General features: G+C 39.3%; 1 long non-coding RNA gene across 2 annotated transcripts in view; it reads left to right on the top strand.

Annotated features, from left to right (window-relative positions):
- LOC141584483 (uncharacterized) overlaps positions 1-9535 on the top strand; it is a 238991-nt gene extending 229456 nt beyond the window's left edge. For both annotated transcript variants that reach the window (XR_012517556.1, XR_012517555.1), the window contains 3 exons: positions 2928-3038; positions 4847-5020; positions 8805-9535. This is a non-coding gene — a long non-coding RNA (uncharacterized LOC141584483). The remainder of the gene's footprint in view (positions 1-2927; positions 3039-4846; positions 5021-8804) is intronic.
- Positions 9536-18706: the final 9171 nt, after the last annotated feature.

Genomic DNA, 18706 nt, shown 5'->3' with positions numbered 1-18706 from the left:
AAATCAAAATATAATAAAAAAGTTAAGAAATTCTTAAAGATAATAGTAGAAACTGGTAATTTAGAAGAAGAAAATAATAGTAAATGTTTTATTTAAGAAAAAAGAAATGGAATCAAAACTCACCATTGTTTTTATTTCTGATTCATCTCACAGCTGGCTGATGGAGGCCTACAGCATTTTTTTTTTAATATATGAAGTATTTTCTGGATCCATACATATTTGAAAATAGCTTCTTGTAATCACACATGAAAATAAAATGTTATCTGGGAACAGAATTCTTAAAACAATTTCTCACTTGAAGTTTAGTAGATATTTATTATCAGCTGACACTGCTATAAACAAAAGTCAAATGCTAGTTTTATTTTTGCTTTTTGAAAATAATATTTCACTGCTTTATCCTTGCAATATTTTTTAACTGATGCTTTAAATTTTCTTATTTTGTTTTTCAGTAATCTTAGACCACAAAACAGTAGTTCTTTATTCGGCTTAGTCATATTTTCTTCTGCTAGCTTTTTGGTGATGACCTTTGCTCAGTTGTTGTGGATCTTTCCTGAGGATGTCATGTATTAATACATGAGTATTTATGACCTGTCATTCTTAACATTTCTTTAAAAAAAAAAAGTAAGTCACTACTAGGTGCCCAAGAAACAACAGTGAACAATGCCCAAAGGATTTCTAACTTCCGGCATATGCAATCTAAGCCAAAAATAAATTAATGAAATAAAAATAAATATGTATACTGTTTAGTCCTTTAGCCATTTATTTTCTTTTATGCTTTTTAAGGTTTTGTTATTCTCCCCTTCATTCTTAAATTTCTACTTTATCATCTTCATTACTACTATAATTTTCTATTGTGTTAATTTTGTGCTGTACAGTTCTACACTTCAATATATCTTTTAATTATATTTTAAAATTTTTCACTTACTATTTAAAACCTTCCTGTGAACTTCTTTTTTCTTGCAAATTGTTTCTCAACCAAATCCATCTTCATGCTGCTATCACAGAAGTCATAATTTTTGGCCTTTATCGAAAGCACCAACAAGTGAATTCTAAAAAATTTTTCAGTAATTTTTCTTTTATAAATATGATTTTGCTCCATATTCTTCAGGACATTTACCCTTTTAAGGTTACGGAATCTTTGCCTAAACTGTATTTTGGCTCAATTTACCTGTTTTCATTAAAGAGAGATCTCTTTAGATCTGGAGCTTTCCAATAGTAGTGTGCATTTATTCATTTTGATCCATTTCTCCTGTCAATCTAAGGATTTCCTGCAAGTCCTTGCAAGTACAAGCATATGTGTGTGTCACCTAAACAGACTACTAAAATCTTAAAGACGTTAATCTAACAGTTTTACTGGAATAAGGCAGGGCAGTCTGCAGCCATCTCCATCTGGTCTTTTGCAAAACAAGCTGTATAAAGTTACAGTCCACAGCTCCCTACTCCCGCTGCTCTCCTTTCCTCTGTTCCACTTGGTACGAACGACAGGGGGTGTGTGAGGGAACAGGCAACCTGCCCTTGCCTATGCCCTCGCACGCCCCCTGTCTTTCACACCAAGTGGACATAGAGGTAGACATGGTAATGACAACTTTATGTGGAGGATGAGGACGTGGTCGGGGTGTGACTTCCAGGGCTGCTGTTTGCTGGCACAAATACCAGGTTATCTGAGACTGGGGTGCCAGGAAGAGTAAGTGCAAACCATGGCCGCCTCTTGGGTTACTGGCGGTGTGGATTTAAATGGACTGGGCATAAGCAGGAATTTTTGAATTAGTGTGTGCTCTGGTACTGTAAACAGGAGTAACTTCTGCTTTAGTGTGAAAATTTTCTGATTACTGTCTTAGCAACTGAGGATGTTGTGATTTATTTTTTTGTCATATTGATTTTGAAGGGAAGGTGGGAAAAGCACTGTGCCATAATTGCCATCTAGATAGAGGGTTTCTTTCTTCCTTTCATTCCTTTTCTTTCCTTATGGCCATCTTCTTTCCTTCTCCTTCCTTCCTTCCTTCCTTTCTTCCTTCCTTCTTTCCTTCCTTTTTCTTTCCTTCCTCTCTCTCTCTTTCTTTTTCTTTTCTTTATCGTGTTCCATTCTCAAGGGCATGTTGTATGTGTTTTCTTAACCTTTCTACTTCAAGCACATGAGTGGAAGGTTTTCCCAAGTTTAGGGTAAATACCTAGCAGTGGTCTTCAAGTTCCTATTTCCATTAAAATGGTAGTCACTGTATCAACGGAATGGAGCAATGATGTGTAAGACCTTGGAAACCAGAGAGCATGATAAGGTGGATAAGGCATTATCAGGGAAGATACACTCCATGCAGCGGGAGTAGGGAGCTGTGGATTGCAACTTTATACACCTTGTTTTGCTAAAGACCAGATGGAGATGGCTGCAGATTGCCCTGCCTTATTCCAGTAATATGTTAGATTAATGTCTCTAAGATTTTAGTAGTCTGTTTAGATGACACAAACATATGCTTGTACTTGCAAGGACAGTCAGGAAATCCCTAGATTGACAGGATAAATGGATCAAAATGAATAAATGTGCACTACTATTGGAAAGCTCCAGATCTAAAGAGATCTCTCTTTAATGAAACAGGTAAATTAAACCATTTTAGAGCAGAGGGTATCAAGGTAGTCCCAGGACCAGCAGCATCAGCATTCCCATAGAACTTTCTAGAAGAGCCAATTATCTGGCTCCACCCTAGAACTACCTAATCAGAAACTCTGGGGCTGGGGCCCAGCTATCTGTTCTTTAACAAGACCACCAGGTGATTCTGACACTTGGTAGAATTTGAGGACCGAGGGTTCAGGGGTGAGGAAGGCACAGAGATCGGTTAAGGAGTACAAAATTATAGCTAAATAAGGGGAATATATTCTGGTGTTACACAGCACTGTAGGCTGACTAGAGTTACTAACAATCTATTATATGTTTTCAGATAGCTAGAAGAGAGGATTTTAAATGTTCCCAACATGAAGAAGAAATGAGAATTGTTTGAAGTGATGGATATGCTAATTACCCTGATTTGATCACTACACACTATATGAAGGTATTGGAACATTATACTGTATCCCATAAATATGTGCAATTGTTATGTGTCAATAAAATTTTTTTTTTAAAATTGGGAATCATTGACCTAGTGAATAGAATAAAGCATGTCATAGTCTTTTCACTTGAGGATGGGTTCTGAGCGAAGCATATATTCTATCATCCTGGCAGCTGAACTGAGAACAGATTATAATAAAATTAGCAGGTAGTTTCACTGTTTATTGATTCACTCATTCAGCTTGTGTGTCCAGCCATGCACCCCAGTGCTGAGAAAACAATGGAAGATCTCCCAGACAGGTAGTAGATAAAAACAAATATAGACTCCTAAATTATAAAGTAGTTTGCCCAGACTGGGCAAGAATACCATGAATTCACTTAAACGGATTTTGAGGATATAGGGAGGGCTTCATAGAGACGAACATATCTGAGAAAGGGGATGTTGGTAGAAAAAAGTCAAGGATCATGCAAGTTAAGGTGAAGTGGGAAGCAAATGGGGCTAAGTGAAATTTCTAGAACAAGTTGTGAAAATGTGATACCAATGACAAGAGAAGTCACATTAATAGGTGCAATGCACTGCAGAGTCGAGGAGAGATGGGAATGGGGTGGTATCCAAGGTTAAGAATAAGAATCATGACTCCCATCAAAGTGCAGGGAAAAGCCAAGTGAGTGATCCTCGCAAGTTGTCTTGGCAGTAACAGCCACTTAGTCTGTTCTTAAAATGGGGGATGGATGTGACATCTCACCAGAACCATGTCATGAGATCTGATTCCATATACCGTGGTCCAACTCCGAGCCCTCCAGTAGGTGGAATCTTCTCTAGGAACAGAGAAATTGTGAAAATTTGCAGTGTGTCAGGGAATTTGGCAGTAGAAACTGGAATCTTAAATTTGATGTATGGTGTCATTATATATTCCAGTATGAAATTTGGGATCAGGCTATTTTTGATGTAAGGGTCTAGCATAGCTTGAAGTATAAATTAACTCTTCCTTGAAGCCAGATTTTTTGAAGGCTTGTGAGCAATAAACTTGAACTTGTCGGATGCATTGGGATTTTTAAAATTCACTTCTTTAACTGGAGAGTTATATGGCAATCGAAATGGCAGAAGATGCTGATGCCAGTGCCAAGAGGGCAGGGAATAGAAAAGAAGCTGGAGTCTATAATTCTGACATATGGGTTGTAGGGAACTGGGGGAAACGAAAGCTCAAAATCTGAAGTGTTGGACCAGAGAGTTTACATATGTTGAAGTCTCTGCAGAACTAAATATAACAGTTCTGGGAGGTATCAGGAGAGAATGAACCTGTCTTGAAGGTCTGGTATTATTCTAGAAATGTTTCCATCTTCCAGGCCATTTCATCTTTCCTCAGCAAGGTTAGAAGCAGGGATTTGCCTCACAACTTGGATGATACAACGGATGATCCAAAAGATTTGGTAATTTACCCAGACTCTCACATAGCTAAAAGAAGGCAGATCCAGGATTAGAATCCAGCCCCTCAGGGCACCAGTATCTTTCTCTTACTCAGCCCCATCAGGCTCTCTTTCAGGAGACCTTGTCTTTTCTTCCCTTCTCCAAGAGCTCCAGCCTGCCGAAGGGGCCCCTGAGTGTCTCTCTTGATGTGGTTTGGGAGCCTGAGTAGCAGTCTTTAGTAGTTTCACAAATTACCTCTGAATCAGGTTTCAGTGAATCAAGTAGAATAAGGCCAGATTTATGAAGTTAAGAAACATTAAATCCTTCTTTTCCTGGGGTTCAGGGAGAAGGCAGGTCTTCTTGCTGCCAACCAAAAAAACAAAGTGGTTTCTCATTTCTCCAAGGCTGCGTTTGGAAGCTCATGCTTGCAAGATATAGGAAACACAGACGAGCAAAGCTTCGAAGTTCTCACCACATGGAGAGAGCAGACTCAGCAGTCATCCAGGATCCACCTCGCTCTGAATCGGCACGTTTCCCAGGCCCCGAAGCGAAATCTGGAATTGGACATGCAGGCGCAGGTAAAGGGAATCATCAGAGGAGGGGGCATGCATTCAATCATATATTGATTCATTCAACCAATATTTGTTTTGGCAGGTTAGTAAGGCAGAGCTATAAGCAGCCAGTCTCCATTCTACTGCAAGCCTGGCAGTTCCATAGAGCTGGTCAGGGGCTAATATCCTAAGACAGATGAGGCGTGAGCTTAGGCTGAGGAAGTGGGAAGGTGGGCAATAGGAAGGCAAGTCCATCCAGGCAGTTGGGCAGATTCAGGAGCTGGAAGGAGAGTGAAGGAGAATCATGAATGCAAATAAGATACAATGACTGGGGCGGGGGCACCAAGAAGCCAATAACAGGCTTCAGGTGTAGAGGCAAGAAGGAGCTAGAGTCTGAGCTGGAGACTTTCTGAAGCCCAAAGGCTGGATTCTTCGCCTATTTCTGGCCCAAGACCCACACAATTCTCAGTACATATGTAAACCGGCTCTCACAGGCAAAGGCGAGCACAGTCTCCTGAAAGACTTGGGGAAGAGAAGATAAAGGAGCAGTGAGCCAGTTTGAGCAGCGCTGTAAGTGCAAACTCATTGTTCTCTTGTGTGGTGAAATGCAGATACACCATCCCACAACATCCACAACACAAAATGCACCAGGGTTTTGTGAAGTCTGGCCTAATCCGTACTAGGAATCAAAAAGATTAACAGGTTTATATTGCACAAGGTAAGCCCTGCTGAAAAATCCTGCCTACTCACGCATCCTGAACTCAAACACTTCCCATTGGGACCAGCTGTCTTTTGAAAAGTCAAAATCGGACTGTCCATTTTTGCAAGTGGCAAAACATAAAGATTTAAAAGCAAACCTCAACCTTGAAGGTTTATTTTTTAACTTTACCAGGCCAGAGAGAATGACTTTTCACCTATTCGTCTTAACCAGGGTTTAAAACTTAGGAGCATTTCTGTGTGTGGGTTACAAATAAACATTTGTCGATATTCTAGGAATTACACAAAACTTACAGCTCCTGTCTAATTAATACAAATTATAAATAAATGCAAGTACATTTCCCTTCAGATTAGGCTAATTGCATTGGCTGCTTCTGCATCTGGCAAGAGTCCCAGCAGTGTTGGTCACATAGAAAGACCACAAGTCCAGTGCTCAGAGATAGCTGAGTTGGAATAATCTCTGGACCACTAAGCATTAAGTATGTACCATCATGTCTGATCCACGGTGGTACCCACTAAGTTTAAGTCTCCCTCCTTTAACTTCCTCCTCCTTTTGGGTTTCCTCTTCACTCCATCTTTCTCTCCCAGGAGGATGTTTATTTTTGTGTTTGTTTGTTGTTTGTTTTTGAGACAGGGTCTCACTCTATTGCCCAGGCTGGAGTGCAGTGGCACTATCATGGCTCACTGCAGCCTCGACCACCCCAAGCTCAGGTGATCCTCCCACCTCAGCCTAAAGGGTATTTGGGACTATAGGCATACACCACCATGCCTGGCTAATTTTTCATATTTTTTATAGAGGTTGGGTTTTGTCATGTTGCCCAGGCTGGTCTTGAACTTCTGGGTTCAAGCAATTCACCTGCCTCAGACTCCCAAAGTACTAGGATTACAGGTGTGAACCACTGAACCTGGCCAGAATATGTGATAGGTTCCTTCCCCCAGCCACCCCCACCCGACCTTTCCTATTTCACGGTGCATCCCTGAAGGCAAGGCTCAAGAAATTGTAAAGAGCTCAGAGAAGCAGGGCTTCAAGGCTCAGTGGGAATCCCAAGTCTTACACTACACAGCACCTCCAGAAGCCAATTTGTCCAGCACACGCTCGCAGACAATGAAACACAGCAAGAGAATGTCCCACACAACACCTGCCACTTTTCCTCCTCTTCTCTGCCTGCCTTCCCCAACCACCTGGGATTTGCCCGATCAGGCACCTTCTTAATTGACCCTGTGTGGGAACCTTCTCAGGGTCCTCCCTCCACTCCCTCCTCTCCCGGAACAGGAAGGACTCCAGAAAGCAGCTAAATAGACTGGCAGGATGAGGAGTCTCTGCCTCATGATAGAGCACCCAAACGGGGAGCTGCTTTCCTGCTCCAGCCTTGCCCAGCAGTTAGGAGCACACGGAGTACTGAGTCACCTCATAAATTGTTTCAAATGAGTTTTTCTTTCCTGTTAATGTACCACAGCAGGAGGAAGGGGTCAGGGGAAAGATGTTAAGAGACACAGGGTTGAAAGGAGAGGGCTCAGAGGAGCTGGAGGGAGGGAGCGTAAAGGGATAGGATTTAGACGCCTGGTCTGTTGTGACAATCAATTTCAGCCGTAATAATAAGATAACGCAGAGGGGAAAAAGCAGCCGTGCCAGAAGTGATAAAATAGAAATGAATTCTCATTACCTTGCTGATGAGAGGGCCACAGCTGCTGCCACTGCCTCATTGCTTGGCATCCAGTGTTTTTCATGAGTCTGGGCAAAGAAGAGGAGAAGCAACGTGCACAACAGTGTTTCACTGCAGAGCAGGGAAACTCAGCCATGCAATGGCTAGAGATCTCAGAGGCACTCAGAAGTCACTCACAACCTCTACTCCTATCAGCAAGCCCCTACCTTTGGCTACTAGGAAGAGTGGCTTGATTCACCCAGCCGAACCATTTGAGCCCAGTTCTCCAGCAGAAACAAATATAACTCATTGTTCTCTTGCATGGCTTCCAATGCTCCAGCAGAAACACATGTAATCTCCAAATGCCTGAGTGTGGCAAGGGTGCAGGCAATGAATCAGTACAATGAATGCCCTAGAATTAAGCTTGTGTCTAGAGCTGGTGGTGACCACAGAAGCCATGACATGTTGCAGCAGGCAGCCCAGAAGAGTCCTTGTTGTCCCACAGACCATACTGCTCAGCAAGGTTTAGGAAAAGAGACATTTTGCCTTTGGTACCCAATACGCTTGTCATTCAGAGCCTCTCCATTAACTGGCTCCAACCCACTGCATTCACTTTGTCAAGCTCTCTGCCAGATTCTAGCCTTATTGGACTACTAACCATTTCCAGAACATGCCTGGGCTTCCTGCATGTGTGGATTTCCATATCCCCCTCTGTCTATTCTGCCCTTTCTTCCAGCTTTTATAGTCTGAGTGTTACCATTCTTCAACACATAGGTGCCATGGTTAGAAATGACGTTTCCATTATGCAAATATCCTTTATAGCTGATTTATATAATTTTATTAACTTTACTATTTCCTGTATTGGACTCGAGTTATTTGTACAGTTATTTGTACAATCTAATTTGAACCATTAGACTTCAGAGACATAAGCATTTCTGTCTAGTGCCGTGATTAGCAGGGAACTATCCACATAGTAGGTGCTCACCATCTTATTTTGTTTTGTTTTGTTTTTGAGGTGTGAATGAGAAGATGAAAGTGGTCATCTTCTTCCCCCACAGTCATTGCTAAGATTTCTTTCCATACTCTTCCTCAGCCCTCTGTGGATCCTTGGAATGTCAGCTGTTGTTGATTCCAGACTTGCTGACCTGCTCAGCCTGTGGCCTTTCCAGTTCTAGCTGGTGCTTCCTTCCATGAGTTCCTGGATGAAGCATGTGCTGGCAGGAAATATTAGTGTCCTGACACCCATTATTGTACCTTAAAATGGACACTAGACCCTGTTTGCATGTGTATTTCAACAGTTTGACTTCCTTTGGAGTGGGCCCACTTTAGGCAAGGCTTCTTCCCTCCTTATACCAATGATTCATTTTACCTATAATAAGGGCCACCTGCTCTGTGAATCTGGGTCAAGTGTGGAATAAATCTGTGTCTAAGTTGTGATCCCTACCTTCCAGGTTGTGCACTGCCGAGTACATATCCAGTGGTTGTCAAGATCTCTCAGGATGAATACATGGCAATGACAGTTTTATCTCAGGAACCAAAGTTGGACCAGCAAAGAGACAAAGAGGCTGTTATGGACCAAATGGGTGAGTCTTCCAAAATTCATATGCTGAAATACCAGTGCCTAATGTGATGATGTCAGGAGATGGTGTGTTGGGAAGGTAATTAGGTAATGAGGTGGAGTCCTCATAAATCAGATTTGTGCCCTAATAAGAAAAGAGCCAAGAGAGAGCTTTCTTCTTCTCTCTCTTTCCACCATGTGAGGATACAAGAAAGTCTATAACCCAGGAAGAGGGCTCTTACCAGAACCCAGCCATGCTGGAACAGGAGCTTAGACTTCCTAGCCTCCAAAACTGTGAGAAATAAATGTCTCTTATTTAAGATACATAGTCTGTGGTATTTTTTTTTTTCTGTAGCAGCCTGAACTAAGGCAGAAGGCCCCTTGCTTGCAGACACTGAAGATCTTCCTACTACCTCTTTTTGAACATGTGGTTTACATCTAGCTGGCAGTACTTTAGTTTTCAGCTGGTGCCTAGGAGAGAAATTAAACACTATGGAACATGTACAATTAACTACTTCCCTTTCAACTGTCTTTAATCCTTCTAACTAACAAAGGGAAGCAATTTGGTGCTGGACATGAATGTCATCAGACACTGACTAATAATTACCTTTTAACAGAAATAGAGTAAGCTTGAGATCTGCAGCCTTTGAGATCACCACCTTCTGGTCAGAATTTAATAATAGTGTATACTTTTATAGTCTTGACCTATATGATTACCTTTCATTTAAAGAAGGCAATTTGGTTTTCCACTGATGTGCTAATGATAGCAAGAAGTAACATTTCTTGAATGTTCATCATTTATAGGACACTAATGTGTTTATCATGTTTGGCTCTAATCTTCATGGCAATCCTTTTAGTTGGGTGCTATTATTATTCCTTTTACAGATGAGAAAACTGAGGCATAGAGAGGCAAAGTAAGTTATCTGAAATCACATAGCTAGTAAGTAATAGAAATGAGATTTGAACCCAGTATGTACTACTAGTCACTATTATTATATATCACTATATTATAAATATATTATTATATTATTATTATATCTGGCAATGATATAAAATGCCTTTTTGGAAAAAAGTTGTTTAAGTAAAAATAAATGTTAAAGGAATGTAAATATCAAATAAATATTACATAATGAATAATCATGAGGGCGGAATATAAATACTTGGACTTTGGGAAGCTCAGAATTAGAATTATTCCATTATGGTCTCCGCAGAGCCTCTTCTTTGGCCTGTAACAACTCAGATAAGGGAAGAGATTGAGCAGAAATTGGGTGGCCAACTGTCCAGATTTCCTTTACAAAGTAGACTGGGTGAGATCTTTCTGAACCTTGTATGGGGTAGTGGAAGCTTATGGGCTCTGAAGTAAACCAGACTTGGCCAGAGACCCTAATTTTTCTACTGTGAACCCTGAGCAATTTACTGGGTCTTTTTTTAAATTTCAACTTTCTAATCTGAAAGCATGGGAAAAAAATCACACATCAGATGGTTATTGTGGCAGAATAGGGTAACCTACATAAAACCACTAGTAGAAGGCATAGCCTAAATGAGATTTCTAACAAAGATCTCTTTCTCACCCATGATTTTTTTTTTATTATTGTGACAGATGCCAAGATGTGTTCAGAGATACTGGTGTGACCAGATTTACAGTGTCAGAAATATTTCTGAACTGGGAATTTAAAATATGTGTGAATATTACTATTTAGTCTTCAACTGCTAATAAACCACTAGATCCTACCCAAACCCCACCCCATTTCCAATAGTAGACTCTTAATATATTTGGAAGTGTCTTTGGGTAGAATCTTACATTTTTAAGATACACAAAAGTCATATTCCTTGCAGCACTAGCAATGATGACTGTGTCCACCTTACATACAGAGGATGGCAGAAAGATTCAAGGACCACCTGCAGCAAAATTTGAAAAATATTTTCCATCACCACCTGAAGAGTGATGGTTTCTCTCTCTTTTTCTTCAAAAAAAAGTTTGTAAGAATTGATCTTATATAATTTCAGTAAATACTGAACGATAAAAAATAAGTATTTTATTGCTGGGAAAGGAGAGTCTCTGTCCCGTAGAAACTTTGTTTAATTGAGGAGAATAGAAAGAGTAAACTCGATTAAAAAAAAAATAGGCTCCTACTGTTCAGTGCCTACAACTATGCCTGTTGTACAGCAGAAATTCAATATTTGCTGAATGAATGAATGAATGCATCTTAAGGTCAGAACTAAGCCTGGTATACAGAAGAAATTCAATATTTGCTGAATTTAATGAATGAATCTTAAGGTCAGAACTATGCCTGATGTACAGCAGAAATTCAGTATTTATTGAATGAGTGAATGAATGAATGAATGAATCTTGAGGTCAGAACACTTCCTTATTGTTGCAGTGTAAGCATTAACTTTTTTCCATTGGCCACACCTTCATGCTCACTCAGTTTCCTATACCTCAGCTCCTTTCTTTGTTGACGTTTTTTCCGTCTTCATTAAACTGAAGGCCTCTTAATAGGGAATGTGTTTTTCATGTCTATATGTCCTAGAGCCTGGCATGGAGAAGACACTTAATAAAAGTCTGTTGAATTCATTTTGATAAGAACCCCATTTCCTGACATGATTTTCTTCTAAATCTGGTATGTCATGCACAAGAAACATGGGGTGGGAGCACCCCATGCTTACAGATCCTACTAAAGTGACTATCCAGCATAGGTATGAAATAAAATGATTGAGGTCATTTTAATAAAACTTCCATTTTACCCCCTGGTTATTTTGCAACCAGCTCTGTCTGGTTATATTGTCCTTTATCAGTATATAAATCAGTTTCAATAAGTTCATACATTTTGCATTATGTGTCACAAGAATTTGGCCTTGTCTTGAAAACACTGGTTGTGTTGTTTAAAATGCAGACCAAAAACTTCTACCCAGGTCAGGTTTGAATCTGTCTTTCTCATAATGACACCCTCAGTTGTGTGCATTTTTGTTAAATTTAAACAATACTTCTTATGAATGGCTCATGTATTTACAACAAACTAAATTTGTAACTGAGGAAGAAAATAAGACATTACGATCTCATCATCTGGTGGAAATATTTCCAAGAAAGAGGAAGATAGTAAGAGATGGAAGCCAACTAGAGATGGAATTAACCTCAACTATACCTGAGCTTCTCTGCTGGGGGCTTTGCATATGTGGAAGCTTAATACTCACTACAACACTACAAGGCTGTGTTATTAGCCCCTTTCACATAGGAGAAAGCTGCGTTCCAAAAGAGATTTTGGTTAGCCCACGGTTATGCAAAAGTGACAGAGCTCAGGATTTTAAAACCACTACTGAGTTCTTACAAGTTAAAGGTCTTTCCACTGGTAAGTAAAAACAGGCCAGGGAAAACAAAACCGATTTAGCTGTCTCTGTAGAAAATGGATTATGAAGAGAACATCTTCCATGAATATCCACAGAAATAACTCTCATCGTTGGGGGAACCCATTGAGCATGTCCATCTTCATCAGTGTGCTCTGATGAGACCAGGGCATCTGAGGTCTGAAATGAGGAAGACTCAGGCAGACTATGGTGAGTGTTTAGAATATAAGTATTTTCAAAGGAGTTGTTTATTATTGTTTGGTTTGACCTGGTAATTTTGCTAAAAAATACGTGAAAATTAACTGAAATGAAAAGCATGAATTAACATCGCAGAAACACACTTGCACATACTTTTAAATGCTACAATGCTTCTTTTGCAATTTTTGCAGTAAGTGCAAACTTCTCTTCACAGCTTGCAAGGACTTTCACTTCCTGGCCTCAATTCCCCTTCAGCTCTTTCTCTTCTGCAGCATATGTTCAGCTAAACAGCTTGACTTGCAGTCCATCCAGTCCTCTTTCTCTCTGTGTGTGTCTCTCTTTGAGAACAGCTTTATTGAGGTATAATTTATAATCAAGCACACATATTTAAAACAGACAATTTGATAAGTTTTGACATCTGTATACCCCTGTGAAACCGTCACAGAGCGTGAACATTACCAATTATCCTGAAAAGTCTCCTCCTGTTCCATATTCTTGCCTCCTGCCTGTCCTCCTTCCCCACACCGAGAAACCACTGGTCTGCTCCTTGTCACTATAGATTAGTTTGAGTTTCCTAGAGTTTTATATAAATCATATATCTGCACACCTTCTTTGTCTGGCTCCTTTCACTCAGCATAATTAGTTTTGGATTCATCTGTGTTGTTTTGTGTATCAGTGTATCAACCATTTTTATGGCTGATAGTATTCTCTTGTATGGATATCCTATTATTTATTAATCTACTCCCCAGCTGCTTTCACTTCTTGGAAATTACAGATGAGGCTGCTTAGGAACATTTATTTACATGTCTCTGCGTGGACACATGCTTTCATTTCTCTTGACTCAACACCTAGGAGTGGATTTACTGGATCATACGGTAGATGTATATGTATTAATATTCAACTGTTTATTCTGGCTTAAAAAACAAATGTATTGACTCAGTTTGGGGGGCTAAAAGTTTAAAGATCAAAGTGTCAGGAGGATTGATTCCTTCTGAGGGCTATGAGTGAGAATCAGTTCTTGCCTCTTTCCTGTCTTGTAGTTTGCTTGCAATTGTTGTCATTTTTTGGCCTGTAGAAGAATCACCCCCATTTCTACCTTCATCTTCACATGACTTGCTCCCTCTGGTGTGTCCACCTGTTTTCTTTTTTATAAAGACACCAGTCATGTTGGATTAGGGACCCACCCTACTCCAGTGTGATCTCATCTTTTGTTTTTGACGTTTTAAGGAGCTGCCAAACTGTTTTCCAGCGTGGTTGTACCATTCTTTACTCTGAGCAGCAGCGTATGAGATTTCTAGTCCCTCCACAGCCTTGCCAAGTTAACATCTGATATAGTCAATCATTTTCTAAAATGTTAGCTATTCTGATAGCGGCGTATTGATATCATATTGTGTGTTTCATTTGCATTTTCCTAACGATGAATTGTATTTCACATACTTATTTACTGCCATTTCTTTTTGGTGACGTACCTTTTCAAATGTTTTGTTCATGTATTCATTAGGTTGTTTATTTCTTATTATTAAGTTGTAGGAATTCTTTACATATTCTAGATGCCAGCTTTTTGTTAAATACATAATTAGAAAATATTTTTCTCATTCTGTAACTTATCTTTCATTTTCTTAGCAGTGTCTTGTGAAGAATATAAGTTTGTAATTTTGTTGAAGTCCGAATTATCAGCTATCTCCAAAACAATATGGAGGTTTAGGATTCCTCTCTGGATAGCAAACACAGGAACTATCAAGGCTGACTACCTGTGTGATACAGAGCTCCTAAAAAATATTCGTAAAGAATTACCAGATGTCTAGTGAATGTGGTCCCAACTGTGAGGAATATATGGACTCAAAAGGGGATGTAGTCCAAATTTTAGTAGTTTTTGTTATACCCACTTGTATGAGCCAATCTTCTCAGTGCTGGGTTCAGTGCCTTCACATCGGTAGTTGGAAATTAGCCATGATGAAATTATCCACACCATAGAAACCAGCTACAAGTCATGGCTCTCCCCACAGAGAGTCAGTTGTTAAACATTTACCAGCATACCACTGACTACATTTTAAATATTTCTTGACAATGACAGTTTTAATAATGACAGTCTCAAGATCGCCTGCCCACATTGAGCTGAGCTCTGTACTACAGGACAGCTGACACCTTCAGCCTGTGTTCTCCAGGCTTCTGTGTCACTGAAATTCTGGCTTGATGTGGTCATTTGCAGATGCTGAAGAGTGATTGGGGTAGCCAATAGAAGGGAGGGCAAATATTTCCACCCCCTTGTTTCTGTCTGCGTCTCTTGTATTGTCGACATCTTTTCTTTGGTTTCAGCTTCTCACAATGAGACCTGCTGTAGAGCCAGCTTCTGAAAGATAATCCTAGTCTTCTAGCTGTAGCATCACCACTCCCACCCTCTATTCCCTCTGGTCTAAGGGAGTGTTAACTCCTGCTATGCTAATGTCTGAATTGCTGACTACCTTCTATTAGGCTTCTAACTTTGTTCATCACCTGTGCAAATTATGCATTCAATTCATTCTGCTTAAATTTCATGTGGCATCTGAATCCCAGTTAGGTCCTGAATAACACAGTGCTTGAGTCATTGGCCAAAGTTCACGGAGCAATGAGTTGAGCTTAGATTTGAAGCCTTATGTTTGACTGTGGCAACTGTGCTAGCTACAATACTGTGACACTTCCTTCCAATCTTGTTCTGGTTTTCAGATTCTCTATTCAGGCTTCCCTCTATTACTAAGAATGAATAATTAAAACTTTAGGAATCCTGGGTAAGACCTTCAGGCAAAGGTCCTGGAGAAATGTCCTCATTGACATCCACATGGAAAGCTTTCAAGTTATTCATCTCTGCTTCGAATTGGAAAACAAAGAAGGTGAGATGACCTTTCCAAAGCTCTTTTGCTGTAGGAGTATATAATCTTGCTGTGTCTAAAAGCAGTGCTATTTTGTTTTTGGCCGCAAATACGGACTTAATGTGGCATATAATAAAACATAATAAAACACCTGACCTATTATAAGCCCATGGTCCTCTGTTATATTTGTGGTTGAAACAGAGCTATGTCATACAATTGCCAGGGCATAAGAAAACATGATATACACGCGCCCTTGTTCACCATTACCCTGCTTTTCTGATCCCTTGTAATTCACCCTTCTTAGCTTTTTTTGTGGTCAAAATGATGCCCAGTTTTCTTGTCTATTCTGTTGACACGTGCAGACTCTACCACTATCCCAGTTTTGCTAAATCCCTGATAGTTGTCATCTACTTTGTTTTGTTCTATCAGGTGCTCTGGTAATGAACATAAAGACAGTTTCCTGAGAAACTGGGTTTTAAATTCCTGCTATGAAACTTCTGTGTATATCCCAGTGACAAATTTGATTTTTCCTTCTTTCTATTTTTGTTTCTACATGGTTTTTTGGAGGTTCAGAATGGTAGGGTTGTTGTTGAGCCAGAGGGTGGAAATATTGTTCTCAACCAAAAACAAAACAAAACAACAACAACAAACACATTTTAGGGATTATGTACCGGTACCATCCATCCTTGCATTAGAAGATTTCATGAAAGAACCTTATTTTGCAAGGTACTATTTTCCCTTTCGTAGCATTTGCCACAAATCCATTTTATTTATTCATTTATTCTTTGTTGTTTCTCTCCCTTCACACTGTTAACTCCATGAGGGCAGAGTTTATTTTCTCCACCTCTGTATGTAGGAGAATGTCTGGCATCCTAGGAAGGCCAGAGATATTTGTTGCTTAAACAAAAGTAAATGCATAAGTTGGGTGAACAGATGGCTGCAGGTCAAACATTATGCAATATTGAACACCTTCTCTCTGTGCAATTCTGAGCCCTCCCACCCCTTCCTCAGACAGGAATGAGAAGCAAGTCCTCAGTATAGTTTGATCTCTGCCATATCAAGCCATGTTGCTTCGGACTTTTCTTTGAGAGTCCTTATGGTCTATGAATTCTAGGTAAAATGAAATCTGGAAAAAGAAGATGGTTTATATATTTTAGAGATATACAGGAAAGGGAAAATATTCTGTATTTGGAATAAGCAATGACAGCAACGACAGTAGTGTCACATTCGCCCTGAGTTTAAATCAATTCTTTATCACTTATAAGCAGTTTACATAAGACATTTAGCTTCTCTAACTTCCATTCTTTTTCTCACATGTGAAATGTCAGTGATAATTGTAACTTCTTTTACTAATTCATGTATTTCTGAGGGATTTAAAAGTGGCTTTTCCAGGCATGTTCTTACTCCCAAATGACCCTTCTTTTTTTCTCACCCTTTTCTATCACAAAAGCTCCAATTTTTCTTAATACATCGCCCTCACCCAACTTAAAGAAACTAATTCTCTCAAGCATCACTTTCCTTCAGTGATGGGAGTGACTGGTGATTGATTCATGTCCTTCCCAGGGTAATTTATATGTTATATATTTAAATTGGGCAAAGACATACAATTTCAATGGGAGAACTTCAGGCTGGGTTATAAACTCATTGGGAAGTTGTTTGTGTCAGGGGCCCATACACACAGTATCTCAAATTAAGTCACAAATAACTGTCTTTCTCGTCTGTACCTAAGGCCAAGTCTGCTCAGTCGCTCAACCTCTGAACATGCGGTATATAGCACTCATCAAAGGTGCTAGTGATATGGTCTGATATATGCTGCAAATGTCTCTTAAATAGATAAAATACAGGGCATGTGATATGAGCTCTCCGTAAATAATAACCCATGCCCTTTGTAGTGCACAGCGTTCCCATTGTCCAGTTTGGCTGCTTGGAAAAAAACTTGAAGAAGGTTATGACTGGTAAGGAAAGTAAAATAATCTAAGGTTAGACTCTGGGCCTCAGATGACAGCTGAGGGCAGAGCTGTTCTAAGAAAGAATTATTCATAGACTAATAATTCATTTAGGATTCCAATTGTAAACCTCAGATAATTTATTCAAGTTTATGTAATTTAAGATCCAGAAAGCACATTATTAATTATATTGTTTACAATTGTCTAGACTTTGTTGTGGTATCACATGCACCCTCCAATCTAAGTGACTTAATAATATAAGCTGTTTTTTCTTTAAATAAAGTTATTTTTGTTCATATTTAAAATATATGACATGCTAAGTTACACATATACTACAGTGGAAAAAATTAATATGTCCATTATCTCATACATATACCCATCACTGCCCTCCATGTCAAAAGCAGCAATAATCTAGGCACTTAGCAAAAATCCAACACAATATGCTGTTGTTAACTATAGTCCTCATGTTAAAAGTTAGATTTTTCAGCTTTTTTATTCTAGATATTTGCTGTCTCTCACCCTTGAACTGCATCCCCAAATTTTCTCCCCTAACTGTGGCCCTGGTCTTGAATCTCTATATTCTCTATCTATATATATTTGACCTTTTTTTCCCGTTTTTTTTTTTTTTTCAGATATCACATATAAGTGAGGTCATACAATATTTTTCTTTCTGTGATTTGCTTATTTAAGTTAACACAATGTCCTCCAGTTCTGTTCATATTGGGGCAAATGTCAGGATCTCCACTCTTTTTAAGGCTGAATAATATTCTATTGTGTATCTGTACCATAGTTTCTTTATTCATTCATTAATTGATAGACAACTAGCTTGTTTCCATGTCTTGACTATTGTGAATTTTGGTGCAGTATGGATAAGTTTATGAGATGGTGATTTCATTTCTTTTGGATATGTACCCAGAAGAGGAATTGCTGGAACGCAGGCAGTTCTACCCTTAATTTTTTTTAGAAATCTCCACACTGTTTTCTGTTGGCCACACCAAGCTACATTTCCAACAGTGTGCAAGGGTTCCCTTTTCTCTACACCCTTGCCAGAATTCATTAGCTGTTCTTTTTTTGATAATAGCCATTCTAACAGATGTGATATTGTAGCTCATAGTGGTTTTGACTTGCATTTCTCTGATAATGCTATTGAAAACCTTTTCATGTATACATTGGCCATTTTTACTGCGTCTTTAGAGAAATATATGTTCAAGTTCATTGCCCACTTTTTAATCAGGTTATATGGTTTCTTAATATTGAGTTGTATGAGATTTGAAAATATTGTTTTCCAATAGATAGGTTGCCTTTTCATTTCATTCTTTACTTTTCTGTGCAGAAGCTTTTCAGTTTGATGTAGTCCCATGTATTTATTTTTGCTTTTGTAGCCGGAGCTTTTGGTGTGTTATCCAGGAAGTCATTGCCAGGGCCAATGTCAAAGAGATTTTCCTTTATGTTTTCTTCAAGGA

The sequence above is a fragment of the Saimiri boliviensis genome, chromosome 5 (assembly GCF_048565385.1).
Source record: "Saimiri boliviensis isolate mSaiBol1 chromosome 5, mSaiBol1.pri, whole genome shotgun sequence".
Taxonomy (NCBI): Eukaryota; Metazoa; Chordata; class Mammalia; order Primates; family Cebidae; genus Saimiri; species Saimiri boliviensis.
The sequence above is the reverse complement of the archived record's forward strand: the minus strand, read 5'-3'. Positions and strand labels throughout refer to the sequence as shown.